General features: G+C 45.8%; 1 protein-coding gene and 1 pseudogene across 1 annotated transcript in view; one reads left to right on the top strand and one right to left on the bottom strand.

The window, feature by feature from the left end:
• Nucleotides 1-20,016, bottom strand: part of CNTNAP2 (contactin associated protein 2) — a 1,320,279-nt gene that overhangs the window by 1,137,204 nt on the left and 163,059 nt on the right. The gene's annotated exons all lie outside the window — the stretch shown is intronic.
• On the top strand, nt 14,595-14,711 carry LOC136654682 (5S ribosomal RNA; annotated as a pseudogene).

Below are 20,016 nucleotides of genomic sequence, written 5' to 3'. Positions count from 1 at the left end.
AAGATCAAACCCACCTAGGTGCACCTTTAGAACAGAAGACTGGAAGTGGAATCAGCTCACTGGTTGGCAACCTTCAGTCTCGAAAGACTATGGTATAAGCCTACAGCACCCAGTATTCCCAGGCGGTCTCCCATCTAAGTACTAACCAGGCCTGATCCTGCTTAGCTTCTGAGATCAGACAAGATCAGATACAACTATGTATAGCCAGCCCACAGCTAATCAGCTCACTAAACTTGTGGAATTCAATAAGGTTGGTAGCAAAATTAATCAGCACCTTGTAAATGGAATGGAAACTTAGAGAATTAAAATCAATGATCCCCAAGTCCCTGTGCTGGCACATCAGATGAGAGTGTGTTGCATATACCAAGTTTTCCCACCTACCCCCAGCAATGCAAATGGTAGTTAAGCTTGTTTTGGGGATGCCAAAAATGCCACCCATCTCCTGGAAGGCTCTTTTCTTCCTTTCCCAACTACATGACAAACAAATTCAGCAAGATTTTTCCCATCACTGGGTCATCATGCAGAGGAAAATTGGACATGTTGAAGTTCCGTCTGTCATTTTAGTATGATTCATTGCCTTGAAATACTGCTTTTCCGCCTTGGACAAGGCACTTTTAAGCAGTTAAGGTACAGGTCTTGCCGGGGAAAGCTAGAGCCTAGCCTGCTTCTCATTGCGACGCTGCAATTAGAAGCATAACACTGAGACACACAGTTCCTTAACTCATCCTTCTGTCTTAGTATGTTGAGTCAAGGCCCCATACAATGAGAAAATGTAATGATACATCACTTGCTTTCTGTGTTTTAGGCTAGAATGGTTATGGATGGAAAGATATGTTCTGAACATGATACATAGTGATTTCTCTGCTTCAATATCAACAGTTTCAATAGGATGCATATAAATCTCAATGCAACTGGGAAACGACTTATTTCAGATAGCAACAGCCAGGCTTCAGTCCACACTGAAGCATTTATCTGCTTGACGATTCCATTTCAAAACCTCTGCAAACACATTCTAAGTTGCTTATCAAACCCATGCGACCAGCAGATCTTCTGAAGATGAAACTGTCCCTGGACTGTGCCAGAGATGGGTGAGCTCTCTCAAGCAGTGCCAGTCCTGGCCCCGGTACCACCCACGGCCATGACCACAGGCTGCCGCTCCCCACTGACCAAGGTGCTACCGCCCACCCCCACTGCTGGGTTGCCTTCCTTCCAGAGGCCCAGGGAAGCTGTGTACACCCTCCCTGACCCTCCAAAGGCCTTGTAAAGGCTTTGGAGGGCCAAAAAACATCACTTCCAGTTTCAAGGAGGAAACCAGATGTTTTTTGACCCTCAGAACACAATCTGAGGGCCAGAGAAGCCTCTCCAACCCTCAGAAGGCCTTCTATGGGCTTGAAAATGTCATTTCCCATTTCCTCTGTAAAACCAGAAATGATGGTTTTCGGTCCTGGCCCTGAGTGCCTTAGGGCGCAATCCTAACCCACTTTCCAGCACCGACATAAGGGTAATGCAACTTCAAGGTAAGGGAACAAACATTGCCATATCTTGAGGAGGCCTCTGTGACTGCCCCTGAGTAATGTAAGGAGTGTCTAACCAATGCCCAGTGTGCTCCTGGGCAGCCCAATCCTATCCCTGGTGGTGCCACCAGGTGCAACGGTGCCCAAACAACTATCGCTGCATCCAGTGACACAACCAAGACTGCCAGAGGTCTCCTCAGGGGAAGCCCCAAGCCCTGCAGTTGGGCATCTCAAGTCTTTGCCAGCTACTTTGCTGGCACAGTGCCTCTATGTCAGGCATCTCAGCCCCAAATGGAGGACAAGATATGGCAGAGCAGGGTTTCACCAGTCGGCGGTCCCAGCCACCTCCCACCCTGGTTCTTTCTCCAAGCCTGCCTTCCCCTTGCTCCCTCCCCCCCAGTACCAGAATGCCTCCCCCACCCCAACAGAAATTACCACCACCCGGAGCTCTTCCCTTGCTCTGGGCGGCATCCGCCCAGCGCTGGGCTCAGCACTGATTGGCACTAGGTCAGTGTTGGCATTGAGGGCCTTTAGGATTGGGCTCTTACTCAGCTGATGGTACATTGCCTGGCCTTCCTTACCCTAAGTGACAATAGCAGGAATTAGGCCTGTATAGACCCTGTTGAAGATTCCATGATAATGATACCCGGTTAAGATAAATCCACTTTCTCACAACCACTGCTCAGTTGCTGAACATAACAACTCTTCACATTGGATTGCCTGAGTTAATTTGGCAGATCAAAACAAGGGAAGTACTACAGTGGGGAAACATGTATTAGGATCATGTTTAAGGAAGGAAGAAAGCAAAGCCTTGAGCTTTGAGCAGCTTTGGTGATGCCTTATTACTCGGTGAATCCCAGCCTGCTTGCATCTCTCAACAGTGATTTAAAATAAAAATGAGTGTCAGTGTGTCAGTGTGTGTGTGTGTGTGTGTGTGTGTGTGTGTGTGTGTGCGCGCGTGTGTGTGTGTGTGTGTGTTTTAAACTGGGAGTCTCTGTGGCTACTGGAAAGTTCAATAGTTTAAAATCTTGCAGAATTTCCATGTCCTGATTAAGGGGGAGGAAGCCACTCTTACATAAGCTCTGCATTTTTTGTACTGTATGTATATAAATTATTTCTCTTCCTTGCATTCGTACAGAATTTTTCATGCTGCTATAGGAAAGTTTCAGAATGAACCTGGCAATATGACTGAAGGTTTTTTTTTTTTTTTTTTGTTATAGCACAAAATAATGCCATCCTAGGGAAGATGTTAGGGTGACAAGAGAAGACAAAATCTTTGGCTGTAATTGTGATACAGAACTTGGAATGTGGCCACTCACAGACTAATTGTTGTCAGCTTGCTTGTTGTCACTCAGCTGCTAATTGTTTTGAAAAGCAGGCTTCTAGCTCACATTTTGGGCAGATAAACTTAAAAAAAATAAAGATTTATCAGTTCCTGCAAACAAGCTGAAATTCATTGCAAACAAAACGGGGTTCTTAAGATGCCACACACTGCATCAGCTTGTTCTTGATGGGGTTGCGCTCCCCTTGAAGAATCAGGCCAAAGCTCATGTTGGAAGAACTGCATAAATCTCCACATAAATCTGTCCACCTGAATCTTTTAGAGAGACATGCTTGCAGTTTCTGTCGTCATCAGAGGTTTGTTGGACAGGAACTCAGAGGAAGACTTTCTCAGTGGTAGCCCCCATATTATGGAACTCCCTACCTTGTGAGTTAGGTATCGAAGGAAAATGTTGGTAATAGTAACTTCAAAGTTTGCCTTATGTGAAACTTGAGATAAATTTGGAGGTTTCTGCTTTGTGAATGTGTGAGGAATTTGGAGACAAGCTAAAGGAGTTGTGAAATTTCCCTAGAGGAAAATTTGCATATTAAAATGTCACAAAGATCTACCCAAAACAAAATTTTAGGCAAATCTGGAGGTTGTTGCTTGAGACAAATCACCCCAAAAATGCCAAAAGACAGTAAAAAAGTTTGTAGTAAGTTTGCCAATATATCTGGGGTGGGGTGGGGAAAAAGGAGAGGAAACCGAACGTTTTCCACATGTGCTGCCTCCGACGCATCCTCGGCATCACCTGGCAGGACAAAGTTCCAAACAACACAGTCCTGGAACGAGCTGGAATCCCTAGCATGTATGCACTGCTGAAACAGAGATGCCTGCGTTGGCTCGGTCATGTCGTGAGAATGGATGATGGGCGGATCCCAAAGGATCTCCTCTATGGAGAACTCGTGCAAGGAAAGCGCCCTACAGGTAGACCACAGCTGCGATACAAGGACATCTGCAAGAGGGATCTGAAGGCCTTAGGAGTGGACCTCAACAGGTGGGAAACCCTGGCCTCTGAGTGGCCCGCTTGGAGGCAGGCTGTGCAGCATGGCCTTTCCCAGTTTGAAGAGACATTTGGCCAACAGACTGAGGCAAAGAAGGAAGGCCCATAGCCAGGGAAACAGACCAGGGTCAGACTGCACTTGCTCCCAGTGTGGAAGGGATTGTCACTCCTGAATTGGCCTTTTCAGCCACACTAGACGCTGTTCCAGAACCACCATTCAGAGCACGATACCATAGTCTTTCGAGACTGAAGGTTGCCAACTAATGGGGGTGAGGGGGTTGCATACACACACACACACACACACACACACACACACATATATACAATAAAGCACAAAAAATATACAAGTAAAACCAAATTCCAATTAACCAAACTAAAAACCAATAGAAGAGACCATTAATGAGAGCAGAGAAAAAAACAAACTACAATGGGGTGAAACTAATTACACATCTCTCCAATCAAAGACATTTTTATTAGATAACAAAATCAACGACAACAAAACACCACCAAAGGGGGCCATTGTTGGCTTCTAAGGAAAGGGAGGGAAGCGATTTGGGCAAAGTGCCTCCCTCAGTTTTCAGGGAAAATGGTCAAGAGGTACACACACACTGTGGCCTCTTAAATCATTAAACATGTGGGATTGGTTGGATAGAGTAAGTATTTTCCAGATCTGCACAAGATGGCCTATAGTAGCAATTGGTGTGCCACAGGTGTTTTTGGGGAGGGTCCTTTATTAGTAGGGCCATTGAGGATGTGAGCCCCCCCCCACCAGCAGTACGGTGTGCCTTGCCAATTGTCAAGATGTCAACAGATGGTGTGCCTTGACAATTTTAGCGCCTTGTCAATGTGCCATGAGATAAAAAAGGTTGAAAATCACTGACCTATAGGCATTAGGCAAAATTCTCCCATAAGCTGGAAGCCAAAGGGGGCTTAATGAGGGAGGCAGGTCTCCTGCAGAATGAAAGGCAACCCTCACTAGCTTGGGTAGCAATTTCTAAGTCAAGATGAGACAGTTTACAGTACCTTGCTACTATCCCGTACTGTGAAGCTCATTTTACACTGTCATTTAAATTGCCATTGACTTTGGCCCACAGATCATATCTGCAACATCATCATAAGAACATTCCAATGCTGACAGGTATTTCAGATTCTAAAGAGGAAGGAAGCTAAGCTGGATTGATTTATCTTCTGCTGGCAAAACAGTAGCTAAAGCAAACACCTCCGATAATTTACCAAAGATGCTATTGCTAGAGCAAAACTTTTCATTTAGCTTATTTTTTTTTAATGAAAAACACTTTTCCTTCCCAACCTGCCCTGCTTCTCACCCCAATGGAGGAACACTGACTGTCACATAATTAAGGAACCAAGAACAGAACTGGAAGGATGGCGGGTGAATGTCTCTGCCCGACTGCGATGACCCAGAGAAACCATGGATCACCTGGGAGGCAGTGATGTCATCGAGCAGCACCCATTTTGGCTGATCAGCATCTCAGCTGATGCTGATCACAGCTGATTTTAATCAGCAGGTGGGTGAGAGACCTGGTTGAAGGCCACATGAAGCAGCAGAGTAGGGGAGGGATGGGTGGAGAAGAGGATGGAGGTACAAGGGAAAGAGAGGAGGGCAAAAAAGATAATCAAGGAAGAAACAAGAGGACAAGTGAGGGAGCAAAGCATGAGTGAGAGACACAGGAAGGGAGAAGAAGACAGAGTGGTGGTGGAAGCTTGAGGAGGATCAGACCAGTGGCAGACCCATAAGGGGGAAGCAGATAAAACTGAGCAAGAGTGGCCAATGAGAGGCTTAAAAACCAAGAGAAGGAGCAAACTGGAGCAAAGGGCCCAATCCTGTCTAACTTTCCAGCACCGGTGCAGCTGCAATGCAGCCATGAGGTAAGGGAACAAATGTTTCCATGCCTTGAGGAGGCTTCTGTGACTGCCTCCCCACCACAGGATGCAGTGCATGCCCCATTTGGCACAGCTGCACTAACACTGGAAAATTGAATAGGATTTGGCCCCAAGACCAGTAAGCTTAGGGGCATGGAACATGCCAGGCAGCAGAACCCCTGCACCCCAGGGGCAGGCGAGGAGATGGTGCCAATGGCAACCTCATCCAATTTTTGCTCTAGTGAAAACCATCTGGCAGCAAGCAGCTTGGGCACTACCATCGCTGTCCCCTTCCAGGACTATCCCCCTGACTAACTGAGGAGACTCATCAAGGATGAAGTCACCTGGCAGAGGGAGGCCCTGCCTCTTTTTGTTCCACAAGTAATAAACCATTAGTTAACCCCACATAGGCCCAGTCCATTCCTTGTGTGTATTCTCTGCCCTGGAACCCCCTGAAGTGCTGCCTTGAGAGGAGGATGGGGAGATGACAATATGTTAACCAGGAGGTGAGTATTTTATTGCAAGCAGTGCTGAAGAATGCAAAAAAGGGGAATATGCTTTGGGATTGCAGATGTTTACCCAGAAGGTGCATCCCTCTGTCAGTATAAACAGTTGTGAACTTTTAGTTGAAAAGCGGTATATAAATACTGTTAATAATAATAAAGTGTAGTGCTGGTCCTTTTCCAGCTCGGATTTCTGCCACATTGCAGTTCTGCTTCTGTAGAAGCAACCAAGCAGTAAAAGCACCGACATGCTTGCAGCTGAAGTGCCTGACAAGCACTATATGGCCATTCTAGAATTTTTCAAATCGGGATGACAATCTAGATTAATGCTCAGCCGCTGGAACAGGGGGCGACCGGAACGTAGAGCACAGTTGCTTTTAATCTGGTTGTGCATGACCATCCGCGTTACAAATGGCCCTTTGAAAGATGAGATTGGCAGAGTAGGAAAACAGATGATGATTTGAGTTGCTCAGATAATTTATATTTCTTAAAAGAAGTGTAGGGGGCTGCCGGGTCCAAAATGGGAAAACAACTTCAGACAAAACATGGCAGGAAATGTGAGGCGTTGCCGTGGAAGGGATGCAGTGTTGTACCTGGAGCTGCACTCAAATCCCAACAAAGCAATGAACAGGAGAGGCCTCGGATTGCTCAGTCAGCACCATGCAGCCCAACCCTCTGCTGGCCACCCGCAGCACCACTGTAGGCCCCCACTCTATCCTCAGGTTTCTTACTTGCGGAACAAAAAGAGACAGGGCTTTCCTCTGCCAGGTGATTTCAACCTTGGTGCACCAAAAAGGCTGCCGCTGTATCCTGCAGGGCCACAAGCCAGCCAGAGAACTCCTGATTCCCTTACCCCATGCAGAGCCTTGGCAGCCCATATGGGGCTACTTGGATCTGTACCAGCTCACTTGCTGGCATAGAAACAAGTAGCCTGTGTAGGGCTTTCAGGTGTGGGTTAGGATTCAGCGGCAGCTTCTGCTGCCATCATTGCCCCCCTCCTGGGCCTGAACCTCCCTCTGGGCTGCCCTCCCCTCTACTCAGTTTTGCCCCCTCTTCACCCTCCCACTGGCCAGAAATGCCTTCCTGCTGCTCAGTGGAATACTTACTGCCACTGGCTCCTCTTGGACCACTGACCAATGCAGAGACTCAGTGCTGTCTGTCACTGGCCTCCCTGCCAGAGCACTTCTGGCCACCACAACATGCCTTATGGCACACTTGCGATGGCTGTTGACAGGGCAGCATGTGGGCCACCGGTGATGCAGCAGCATAGGACTGGGCACTGAGTTCCTTAAATGTCCTGTCAAATGGGCATATTATTGTCTCTTACTAGAGCCACAAGCATAACCCCATTAAAAATGTGTACTTTATTCCAACTATATTGTTTTACATACTACCTACAATGAAAAAGAAAGGCAGGTTTTACTTTACCTCTACTTTACTATACCTTGGGTGCAATTCTTGGCATGTTTGAGCCTCCTTAGGAGGAAGCAGGGCCAAAGCTCCAAGAAGCACCAGCCTGCGGAGGCCTCTGCGTGCCTCCGCGCTGGCTTCCTCCACATGGGTTGTGTTGGCCGACTGTTATGCCAGATCCCAAGCCCCTTTCCCTGGGAGAATGGAGAGGCTTCAAGCTGCTCTGCTCTCCTTGAACTTGCGCCACCTCAGGAGGTGGCTCAAGTCGAGGAGACCCATAGGGGAAAGGGCGCCTTTCCTAGGGGTAAGGGGAAAAGTTTCCCCTTCCCTGGCTGAGTCCCCTGGCTTGTCCCCTATTCTACACTGGATAGAGTGCAAACCTCCTGGTTTGCCTGTCCAGGGCAGATTAGCACTGCACCCTTATCACGCATTTTACCTCTCCAGACCCCACTATGTCTGTTTCAGTGCATTTGGAGGCCTTGTTGGTGACACAGGTCAGGATTTTTTTTTTTTCTCAATTGTGGCACCAAATTGAGGAACTTCCTGCCTCTAGATTGTCACTTGGCCATTTTACTGTCTGTCCTTCCATCACAGTTAGATGGTGAAAGTTAGACCTTCCTGGTCTTCATTAGATCTTCCTGTTAAGTAAGTAGTCTTCCTTGTGTGTGCCACTTTGAATCAAGAACATGAGCCAAAATCAGATTTAAATACAAATGTGAATCCAAACACAGAGGTTGTTTATCCACTTGGCATGACTACCAACAGAACACACATTTTTACATGTCTCCAAGTGCATATTCTGATGTGGATGGGGTTGGGCACTTAGATGCATCTCTGAGTGCATATTCTATTAACAGTGTAAACAGACTGCACCAGAGCTATGATATATATTTGGATAGACACCCACCCCATTTACTCCATGGTCCTTTAAACCAGGAAAAAGCACCCCTCTGTGCTGTTTAAAGGATTCTGCGTAGGGCAGTTGTCTTGGAGAATATGTGCATGATTATTTAAACTGCAAAGGGGTAGACCCACTTGCAGCCAAATGGATCCTGGTGGCAGGAGGGAAGAAATTCATTGTGGAGGGGATATACTTGAAAGCTCTTGCAGTGGGTCTGCATATGGAATACCCACTTTATAAACAGGGAATCCTTTGATTTGGCAACTCAAACACTTCTCCAAGTTGTAGGAGGCTCTAATCATAGCGTTACGGCATCATTTTCCTTGGGAGAAGAGACTACCAGCAATTTACAGCCCTCTTGTTAAACAATTACCAATTTCTAAAAATAGAGATTGAACCACCAAGAGCAGGTAGGCACCCACACAGACAAAGCTGCATCAAGTCCTCTAAAAGTAAACAGCATGAATTTCTCTCCTAAGAAGCTGTTTCTTCCTAGTGAACTGCAAAACTCAAGTCTCTGGTGACACTTTAGCTGCCAAATTGCTTCTCTTCAGTCCCACCTTCCCTAAGCTGTGTGTGTGCGTATTGCACCTGGCAGCAAGCTATGAACCACCAGCCATCAAAAGTTCTTGATGTTAATTTAAGTAAGCAACTTGTGGCCATCTTTGGCACATCTTTAGCTATTAGCAATACAATGCCTAACGATGGCATGTGCAGGCTACACCCACTGGGACTTGGATTTCTTGAAGTGGGGCTTGGAGAACAGTGAGGGCTAGGAAGCAGATGGGTTGCAAATGGGGAAGGATGCAGAGATGTGTTGACTGGGCTGGCTACAGTTCCCTCCTCCCCAGTCCATTTCCCTTGTTTTCCATTGTTCCTGAACAATGCAAACTGGCTCACTGCCGGTGCGCACTGTCACAAACATGCCATAAGGCATGTTTGAGAGCCCTTACTGCAGACCCAGTGCTGGAGCTAGCCCAGAGTAAGCCCGTTCTACTGCCCAGCAGTTGCCCGGACTGCCTGGTGGCGGAGAGGCGAGTGGATGTGGGTGGAGGGCAGAAAAGTGGTGTGTTGGGGGAGGGAGTGGGGTGGGAGGAGAGCGGATCCTGAGCCCTATGATGGACCATGCAGTCCAACACAGAACTCTCAGATTCTGCGGTAGCTCCAGAGCTGCCATAGAATTGAGTAGCCCCATTGCAGGGCTGCTTCCCTTTCCTGGGGGTAGGGAATGAAAGTCCCCTTCTCCTGAGGAGCTGCTGGTAACTACCTGATTGCGAGCTGGATATCACTGCAGCAATTTTGGAGCTGCAGCAGCCCCACGCGCCAGGCAGCTCAGGATTGGGCTAGCCGTGATGGTGGCCATTATTTGTTGGAGGCAATCTTCTCTGAGCTGAAAATGCAGGAAGAGACCAGGTGGACACAAATAGACCTCTCCCATTGTCTCCTTCCTGCTCACTCACTGCCTACTCTCCATATTCACATTGGGCATGGGAAGGGCAGGAGTATGCCAAATGTTCAAAGAATACAATGCCAGCCCTTGTAGGCCTCTATAATGCAGTGAGAACAAGGTCCCAACTACCTCTGTACAGGAAAGCAAATACACCCCCTTCCCTGCCAGGTAAACATTTTTTTTTAAAATAGAACATACTTAAATGGGATGCTTGCCAGTGTTCTATGTAGTTTGTATCATCAACACAATCTTTCTCCACAAGTTTTCCTGATTAGAGAGTTTATCACCCCCAATACAGATTTCAAAGCAGCTTTGAAATCTATTGAATTCCTCAAGGCCGATTAGCAACCTGACTCGACATAATATGAGCTGCTTCCTCCACAGAAGTAAATGCAAAGAAAGGGCTTTATGTTTGCCTCCTGTCTGGAAACGTTTCCCATGAAACAATATTTACTCCAATTATCCGGCATTGTTCACACTGTCCTCTTCTCATCAGCTAAGTAGACCTAAAACTATACACGCTAAAGGCATTTGTTGTATGTAATAATGCTTACAGCAGGCTTCACTGTGCCAAAATTTAGCCTTTTGTTTAGGACTATCACAGCATCCCTACATTAAAGGATTAGCTCATGTCCTGACGTCATTGCACTGTACATTCCTGCACACCCACCAATGGCAAGCAGTGATGAAGAGTGGAGTCAGGATAATGCACAATATCATGATTTAGGATGTGGATAAGTTGGACTAGATGTTACAGAGAGGGAGAGCAACTGTGATTTTTTTTATGCAGCCTTCAAGCAACATTTGGTTGTTAATGCTAAACACATGTTCGTACTTGAACACTCAGCTTAAGCTCACTGAAGGTAGACCTGCTCAGATGTTGTCCCTCATATATTTTGTTATGAGAAACCAATGAATGAGGCAAAAGCAGGACTGGACTAGCCAGCCACTGACCACCCCCAACATCAATATGTATACTGATTATGGTCTCTAGCAGCTGAATGTTCATAGTAAGAAAAGGGGCCCACATATTCATTGGTTGGCATGCTTACATAGCATTATTTCATGTGAGCCACATCCCTGATCAGCCAGGGTTTTAGTTGTCACTAAAATCACTGCAGTGGACCCACTGTACAGACTTGTATAAATGTTTAGTGTTTTCTTATTCGTATTTATTTTGCATTGATCCCCTAGCATCATGGAATTTGTTGCAATATGATTACCAACATAGGACTGCCTCCATGATCTCATGAAACTTTGAATTTGAAGAAAAAAAATGCATAGAAGCTACTAACTATAGACTATGAAATCATGATGCAGTGTAACTGTGATCAGGGATGCATAAGTAGCCCTCTGCTCATCCCCCCCAAAAATGCTAGACAATTTCCACATGTTCCAAGCAAATAGGCTCAAATCTTAAAGGCTTTATGAGTGATTGGTGAGCATCAAAACTGCCGATCTCTGTAACCACCCCTGCTTCCTTATACCCTTAAGCCTCTAGAACAGTGGCTCCCAAACTGATGGGTTATGACCCACCAAGGGGACCAGAATTAGGGCATTCCTCTTTATGCGAGGGTTGTGTTCCACCATCTACATGTAAAGTTACATGTTACTCCAAATTACATTGAAAATCCCTTATATCCAAAACATACATAGTGACTCTTTTTAAACGAGAGGCAGGCAGGAATTGAGACCATCTGAGGGATCAGAAGCTTTGTTCTCTGATCTTAGGCTCACATATTTACAATGCAATCCTAATTGCACGTCCCTTGCACAAGTCCCTTGTGCCAGCCTCAGATTGTCGCAAACGTCCAGTAAAGCATGTTTGCACCTCCTCATGAGCAAGTCGTGGCAGCGCACAGAGCCGTGTTGGTACGTGGAGGTTGAATCCTGCCTATGTAGCGCCTTGCAGGGTGAGACTGACACAAGGCTCTGGGGTGGGCAGGGAGGAGGTGGGAGGGAGGCATTCCAGAGTGGGGGGAGGGCAAGTGGTGGGCGGGCGGGTGGGGAGCAGGAGGTAGGGCTGGGACCTGGCAGTTATGCTGGATCCCAACCCCTGTTCCTGGAGAGCTCAGAGCGGCTTCAAGCCACTCCATTCTCCTCAGACTTGTGCCACCTCAGGAGGTGGCGCAAGTCCAAGGAGACCCATTGGGGCCAGAGTGGCTTACCAGGAGATAAGGGGAAAAGTTTCCCCTTACCTCTGGCTGACCCACTTTGGGCACCTATCCTGTGTTGGATACAGTTCATGCCTCTTGGCTTGCCTGTTCCAGCACAAAATAGGATTGCACCCTTAGTAAGTGAAATGGTGAGCAGAATAACTTGCACTAGTTAAACTGTTGCTTTTCTCTTTGGTTTTGTTTGCCAAGCAGCTGTGATCAAATTCACACAAATAGAGTGCGCATAAGACTGTATTGTTGAAATGATCAGGATTTGCCATTGAGGAGAATAATTGTAAATATAGGAATGTAGGGAACGAAAATGGAACCAGCATGAAATTCAAACAGGCAGGTGGATTTTCTGCAATATCTACTATTCTGGCCCAAGGAAATAAACTTCAGGACTTGCTACAACCATGAATTATCTTTGCACCTTTGATATATTAGGCAATTACCATCATCTAAAACTCTAACAACAAGAAAAGGAGGTACAGGGACATGTTGCTTAATTAAAGGTCATGGAGAAATCAGATACACATACTCTCTCTCTCTCTCTCTCTTTCTCTCTCTCTCTCTCTCACACACACACACACACACACACACACACACTCCTTAGTGGAATACCCACCTACTGATCAAGTTAAATCATTTAAATATCTTGGCATCCACCTACATTACAAACTCAATTAGTCCTTCCATAGAAACTCCGTGACAGCCTCTTCTTCACATCTAATCGGGGCGATAGCCAAATTTCACCATTCAGCCGGGAACCAGTTTGTCCCGGCTGCGCTCCATATCTTTAATACAATATTGGTTAGTCGCCTGCTTTACGGGGTTCCTATTTGGATTCATGCCATGTCCAACAAAGTTGATCAATTGGCTGCCTGCTTTTACAGACGGATTCTTGGGGTCCCTAACTATATTAAACTTTCTACCTTGTCTTTTGAGTTGGGTGTACACCCCCCTTCAATTTTGGCCTGGAAATTTACTTTTAAATTTTGGTTATGGCTCTTTTTTAAGTCTGATCCTGAGTCTCTTCTTGCCCATTTTCTTAAAGACCCTTTCCAATCTTCTTGGTCTTTGTTTCGCATGTCTAAACTAGCATCTATTGGTATTTCTCTAGACTCGCTTCTCAACAGTGATTTTAACCAAGCGTTATCTCTTATTTATGAAAGACTTGGTGAGTCTGAATTTTTATGGTTATCATCTGATCTGAATCAGGTTTGTTCCCCTATGTATTATGGTATTTTTCCTTCCTTTGCCAGTCGGTATTCTTATTTTTATTCTCTTACAGATCCCCTCGAGAGGAGGGCTTTTATGTTAGCCCAGCTGAATATCTTCCCTTCTGCAGTGTTGAGCGGTCGCTACTCGTGGATACCCTTTAATCAAAGGTGCTGTAACTGTTGTGGCATTGAGCCTGATTCTGTTATTCATTATCTCTGCGTCTGTCCCGCGTTTCGCAAGCTCCGCCGCTCTATTCTAGACCCTGTTTTTTCTGGCTACTCTGGCCCCTCCCATTTTCTAGCAGCATTTCTTCTACACGACTTTTTGCAAGAAACGACATTGCTTGTTGCCAAGTTTCTTGCAAAAGTTTTTATCTTTAACAGTTTAAGGTAGCCCTGATTGGTACGTTGAGTGCGTACTTTATTTGTGGTCTGTTTCTTGTGTCTTGTCAGTGGGCTTATTGCGACCGTGTATTTATTTATTTATTATGTATGCCAGTAAAGGTTTTCGGAATTCGAATTCGGAATAGCCACTAAGCAAAGTAGAGTATGCAAGATTTGCAAGGTACAGTTTGGTTTGATATAGAGATTGCTCCAAAAACGGTAGAAGCCAAAATCAGAAAACAATCTCTGCTTTCCTTTCCGCTGTCATTAGACACAACTTATGCAGTATAAATAGCTGTTGGTTAATTGACCATAATTTACTGTTGAATCAGATCCGCAGTTCTCCTGCTGTTCAGAACATCTTGCCAGCTAATGTAGGTAAAATTGTACAACTCCCAGAAGCAGGTGTTTAATAAAAGATCTGATGAGTTCTGTTCTGCCAGGATCCGGTGTGTCAGACTCTCCAACCTTCAGCTCCTGGGTTCCACTGCAGCAATTTTAATTACTGATAATTTACTGAAGCTCAACCTTGGACAAACGTTCAGCCACATGGATGGGCAATTCCCGAAATAAAAAACAACATGGTTGAGAAAGGTCAGAAAGCTGCATTATTCATCTTAATGAGTTGATTTCCTCCTGCTTGGTGTTGATCCCTCTCAGGTCATGCCAGTGCATTTAAACTGTGCACACTTCATTGCCAACTTTTGCAAAAGGCAGTCCTTCAGGTGTTTTGCTACTGCAACTGTTCCCAAACCACTTTCATAATTTCCAAATTATTTATTTTTGAAACCAGTTTCATGAAGAATTGACAAATGTTGATAGATAATTATTGATAAGTGATGGTCTTTGTTTTGGGTGATTACCCTGCACATGCCTGATCTCGTCTGATCTCGGAAGCTAAGCAGGGTCAGGCCTGGTTAGTACTTGGATGGGAGACCGCTTGGGAATACCGGGTGCTGTAGGCTTATACTATAGTCTTTCGAGACTGAAGGTTGCCAACCATTTTATTTGATGTCAACATTTTCAGCTCAGTCCTAACAAAGGGCCCAATCCTGAGGTACCCAGCGCGTGGGGCTACCACAGCACCAAAAATGGCTGAGCACAACCGGGCAGCCATCGGTGGCTCCTCGGGGGAAGAGGACATTTGTCCCCTTCCCCCAAGTAAGGGAAGTAGCCACGCAATGGGGTTACTCGATTCCTCAGTGGCTCTTTAGCCACTGCAGAATCAAGGAGTCCCTTGTTGGGCTGCGTAGCCTGACATGGAGCTCCAGATCCAGTGGCCCCACTCCCCTCCTGTCATGCTCCCTCCCCTGCCACGCCTCCCCCGCCATGCCACGCCTTTCCTCTGCCTGCCATAGAATGCCTCCTTGCCTCCCCCATGCTCCCCCCACACCCCCTCCCTGCTTCCCCCCATGCTAACCTCTGCAAACGTGCCTTATGGCATGTTTGCAATACTGCGCACCGGTGGTGAGCCGGCATGCACAGTTCAGGATTGGGGCCAAAAATCCCCCCTGCCAATGCAACCATACCAATGGAGCTTGCGATGTATCATGTGGGGGGGCAGTTCTGGGGAACTTCTCAAGGTAAGGGAACCTTGGGGGTAAGCCTCCACTTCCCCAATAGGTCTACTTGGACCTGTGCCAGCTCTTTGGTTGGTGAAACTCTGAGTGGACTCAGGGAAGGGGATCAAGTCTGGGAAGGGGGATATTGGCAGAGCCACTGCTGCCAATAACTGCCCCTTTCCTGCCTTCGATACACCCCCTCTCTGCCCCATTCCCTGTCCCGTTCTTAACCCTGGCCCCATTCCACCCACATTCCACTCACCCTGTTCCAACTTAGCAGCATTGGGATATCTTGGGAGACTTGTGGCTGCTGCTACTTGTCATTTCCAGTGGCAGCCTAGGTGTGCGCGACATGATGTTGCACTTTCCGATGCTGGAAAGCTGCTGAGCAGCTGGAATGTGAGTCCCGATGGTGGAGCAGCCTGTTAGGATTAGACCCTTTGTTTTGGATTGTATTTGATGTCAGCTAATATTCAGCTGCATCTGCTTGATCGCCTGCAGTGGCCTTTGTCTTTTGAAAGCCATTGCGAGTTCATCCAGTACGCCTGCCACATAAAAATAACCAGGAGTGGCCAATGAATCGAAAGCACGTTTCAAAGCCAGAAACGGAGCATATGTTCAGAACGCACATTGGATTTTCAAATTAGAAATGTCACATTTAAAAATGAATGGCTCACCTGGAGATGTGGCTTTTGCAAACCTTGAGCACTTGTGAATATTTGTTTTGGCTATAAGAAGCTTGTTATGGTGCAGTGCAGGCAGAGGCATTAGACACCCCTTTCCTCGGTGTTGTGGGAACTTCAGATACTTAGAATAAACCAGAATGTTTGAAGCATTCTTCTCATTAGCAGACAAGGACTAGTTAAATGAGCCTTACAGCAACATTCTCCCTCTCACAGCTATCAATCAGCGACAGTGTGATAGCTTCAGTGTTTCTCAGTGGACAGCGAAAGCATTCCGACTCTACAGCATTAATAAAATCCCACCAAAACAGCTGTGATGCCTCTGCTTATGTTTCAACCATGCATCAGTGTTTAGCGTGCGAGTCACGTGCCTTTTAGAGCAAATGCTTGTTTACTTACAACCTGCCCAGAGCTCGAAGTTACCACGGAAGGAGAAATGGAAGGAGCATTATTTATGAATTTGGTTTTCCTCAAAGTCCCAATTACTTTCACGAAAGTCCAATTGATTCCTTTTTACTGCTCATTGGGTTGCTTTTGTGCTTGCTGTGCATGGTGCGTCAGCAAAGAGTTCAAGCTCATTTCCTTACGGTTGCGCAGCAGTCGCAGTGTTATTCCCAATGACTGCATTTTAATGAGGAATGAATAGCTCTGCTTCAACTTCAGGATAATATCTCTACTGATCGAATAGAATAGAATGCCTGTCTGGGGCTTTGGGAAGGAATTGGCTTAAGTGGGGGCAAAACCTGCCTTCCCTTTGGAGCTGGGCAACCTGCAGAGAGATCAACTGTGCCCAGGGCTCTTAAAGTGCAATCCTGCATGTGCCTACTCAGCAGTAGGTCCCATTGCATTCAATGGGGGTCACCAAAGGTAAGTGTGTGTGAGATTGCAGCCTTGAATATATTTGCCCTCCCTCTGCCCACTCTCTTCTGAACTGCAACGTATCAATTCCTCTCCGCTAAACTTTTAAAGTTGCCATTTATCAGGGACATGTGAGTAGCTACATTTCGCCCCGCCAAGTTCTTCCCTCCCCCAAGAAGCACTCATCTGCCCTCTTTAGCAAGCAGGTCATATAGGAAAGTGGTGAAAAGCAGGTAAAAGGGTGAGACGCAGCAGAAGAAACTGCAGTTGCCTCAACTCCCAGTTCAGAAATGTAAATGGAAAGGAGGAATCCACTTGCAAGACTACTAGCCCTCCCTGGCATAATGAAAGGCATTTTGCTAGTCCATAAGACTTCTAGACTTTGTAAGTCTTCTAGAAAGTCATTTGCTAAAGTGTATTTGGTCCTGTGAAAAAGTTCCTGTTGGCTCTTCGGAATACACTGAATGTTCACAAATTGCATGCAAACATTTTACTGCATGGTAGGTGGGTCTAAAATCTCTCCTACTCCATCCTTTGCTCACATCTTTACTGCTGTTTAAGAGAGAGTACTGCCTCAATGGCTGCTTTTGCATAGAATCTGATTCTAGCCAATCAGGGATCACATGATCATTGTGATAGCCTCAGGATGCCACAACTACGCCATGTAGTCCACCACATTTTCCCCAGCAGTTCCCCTCCCACAAATGACATGAGACCAGGTTATTTGGAATGATACCAGGCCACTTTTATTGACACTAATCAATCATATATTACCCCACAGTCAGACCTCTATACTCCTCCTCTCTTTAAGTGTGAGAAGTTGGGCAAACCAGCATATTACTGGTGTTTCCTCCTTGGGCAGCGAGTCCAGAAGCCTCTTGAAACTGATTCTGGGTCCCCTTCAGACTTTTGCTTACTTAGGCTGTACACCAGGCTGCACATCAAAGCCCCTACTCCTACTCCCTGCTCCACACTAAACCTGCCACTGGGTTGAATACCTCACCGCAAGGACAGTCCAGGATAGGCGAACGAACTTCCCACCAAGGCCAATCAGGGAAAGAGCAAAACATTACTACCCACCCCCAAAAGGCAACCAGCTACTCTTGTACTATCTTGAGAGTGGGCAGGATAGGTCAGCAAACTTCACAGATACAGAACAGCTACCAGTCCCACCCTCAGCCAATGCAAGCAGCCAATGGGATGCCATTTCCCAGCTTGCCCCCCAATGGCAGCATTGTCTACATGATGACATCATGAAACAATGATTCATATTCAGTTCTTTCCCATTGAAATTCCTTTATTTAGGGCAGGAGGTCTGGTCTAGAGGGTAGAGCCTCCATTTGCCTGAAGATTAACATCCACAAGGTTGCCAGTTCGAGGCCACCGGCACCGTGCGACCTTGAAGCAGCTGGCAAGCTGCAGCTGAGCTGTTCCATCTGCTCGGAGCGTGGGAGGATGGAGGCCAGAATGTTAAACCAGATCGGAGTGTAACACCTTGAATGTGGTGGTTCTTGAAAGAGAGAACCTTCTTTCAATTTGTAAAAATCCCTGCGTGGATTTAATAAGCCTGCCTGTGTAAACCGCCTTGAATAAAGTCTTGAATAAAGACCAAGAAAGGCGGTATATAAATACTGTATATTATTATTATTATATTATTATTGCAAATTTTGAATGCTTTGTACACCCAAAGAATGGAAAGTAGAATAGTGATAGTTTAATGAACGAATGACTCAAAACACCTCCTTTCAGCTGAGCCCTAATTAATTATCATTCCACCTAGGCCCACCTAATTCCGCTTGACGACCCTAATCTTTTAACTTGACTGAGTTTTTGATACAACCTGCAAAGTATTAATTTGCCTGTGGCACAATTGCATGCAGTTTATTATGTCCTGGCCAGTGAATCAGTTATTACTACCCTGTGCATAAAAAATTCATTTTGCAAGCGATTACGCAACCATATAAACTTGACCTTTAAAGCACACAAATTATTTATCGTCTCCTCTTTTCTTGATTAAATACTCCCGCTGACCCATAAGGTAAATAAAGATACAGCTATGAAGGCTTTAGATTAATGAGGTGGAAGAGTTCAGGTTTTGTTTGTTTGAAAACAGTGATTGTTTGCAAAATTAACTCCATATGAACTGAAGACAGTTCTGGAGGATACTGTGAATTATAAAAGCAATGTGGTGGATGGGCTCAGCTGAATTTTTGTAAATTTCAGTTTCAGAGTCAAAATTTGTATTTTTTTTTCAAACATGGGATGATTTTATTTATTTATTTATTTATTTATTTATTTATTGCAATCAAAAGTGTTTTGCACCCAGGTCTTGGATATCAAACACTTTGTTTTTCACATTTTTATACCATCCTTCCTCCAAGGAGCTCGATGTGGTGTATCTGGTTCCTCTCCTCCTTTTATCCTCACAACAACCCTGTGAGGTAGGTGAGGCAGACAGGCCCAAGGTCATCTAGGAAGCTTCATGGCTGCATGGGGACTAAAACCTGGACTAACTCCCAGGTCTAACTCCCAAACCACTACACCATCCTGGTTTAGCAAGTCTAAAACCAGGTCTAACTCCCAAACCACTACTCCATCCTGGTTTAGCAAGTACTAAGTATCCAAAGAGCAGATTTTTAAGGCTCTGGGGAACCAAGGGAACAGCAATCATTAACAGTCTGCCCTTAAATTAGTCTCTCTCTCTCCCCCCCCTCCCCACCCACTAACTCACGGCACAATCCTATACATACCTACTCATAAATAAGTCCCATTGTGTTTAATGAGACTGACTCTCAGGAAAGTGTACATAGGATTGCAACCTCAAATATACAAATACGCAATCATGGGCTCACTTGATGTCTGTCTTCAAACAATAGACCTAAAATTTGACCAAAAGCAGTTAAGGATTGACAGACCTAAAATTCAAGCGTAGCTTGTTTTCCAAACCCATCACTCTTTACAGTCAGGAATATGAAGTATAGGTACAAATTTGCAGATGCTACAGAATTCCCCTGAGCCTTATTAGACACATAAAGATGGCAAAGACTTGTTCTCTGTGGCCACAGCAGGCAGGATGAGAGCTAACGGGCTGAAGTCAAAAGAGGGTAGATTTCTGTTTAATGTAAGGAGAAACTTAACAGGAGAGTAAACTGACAATGGAATATGTT

This window comes from Tiliqua scincoides, chromosome 5, assembly GCF_035046505.1.
Source record: "Tiliqua scincoides isolate rTilSci1 chromosome 5, rTilSci1.hap2, whole genome shotgun sequence".
Classification (NCBI taxonomy): domain Eukaryota; kingdom Metazoa; phylum Chordata; class Lepidosauria; order Squamata; family Scincidae; genus Tiliqua; species Tiliqua scincoides.
This window is presented reverse-complemented; position numbering and strand designations above follow the sequence as displayed.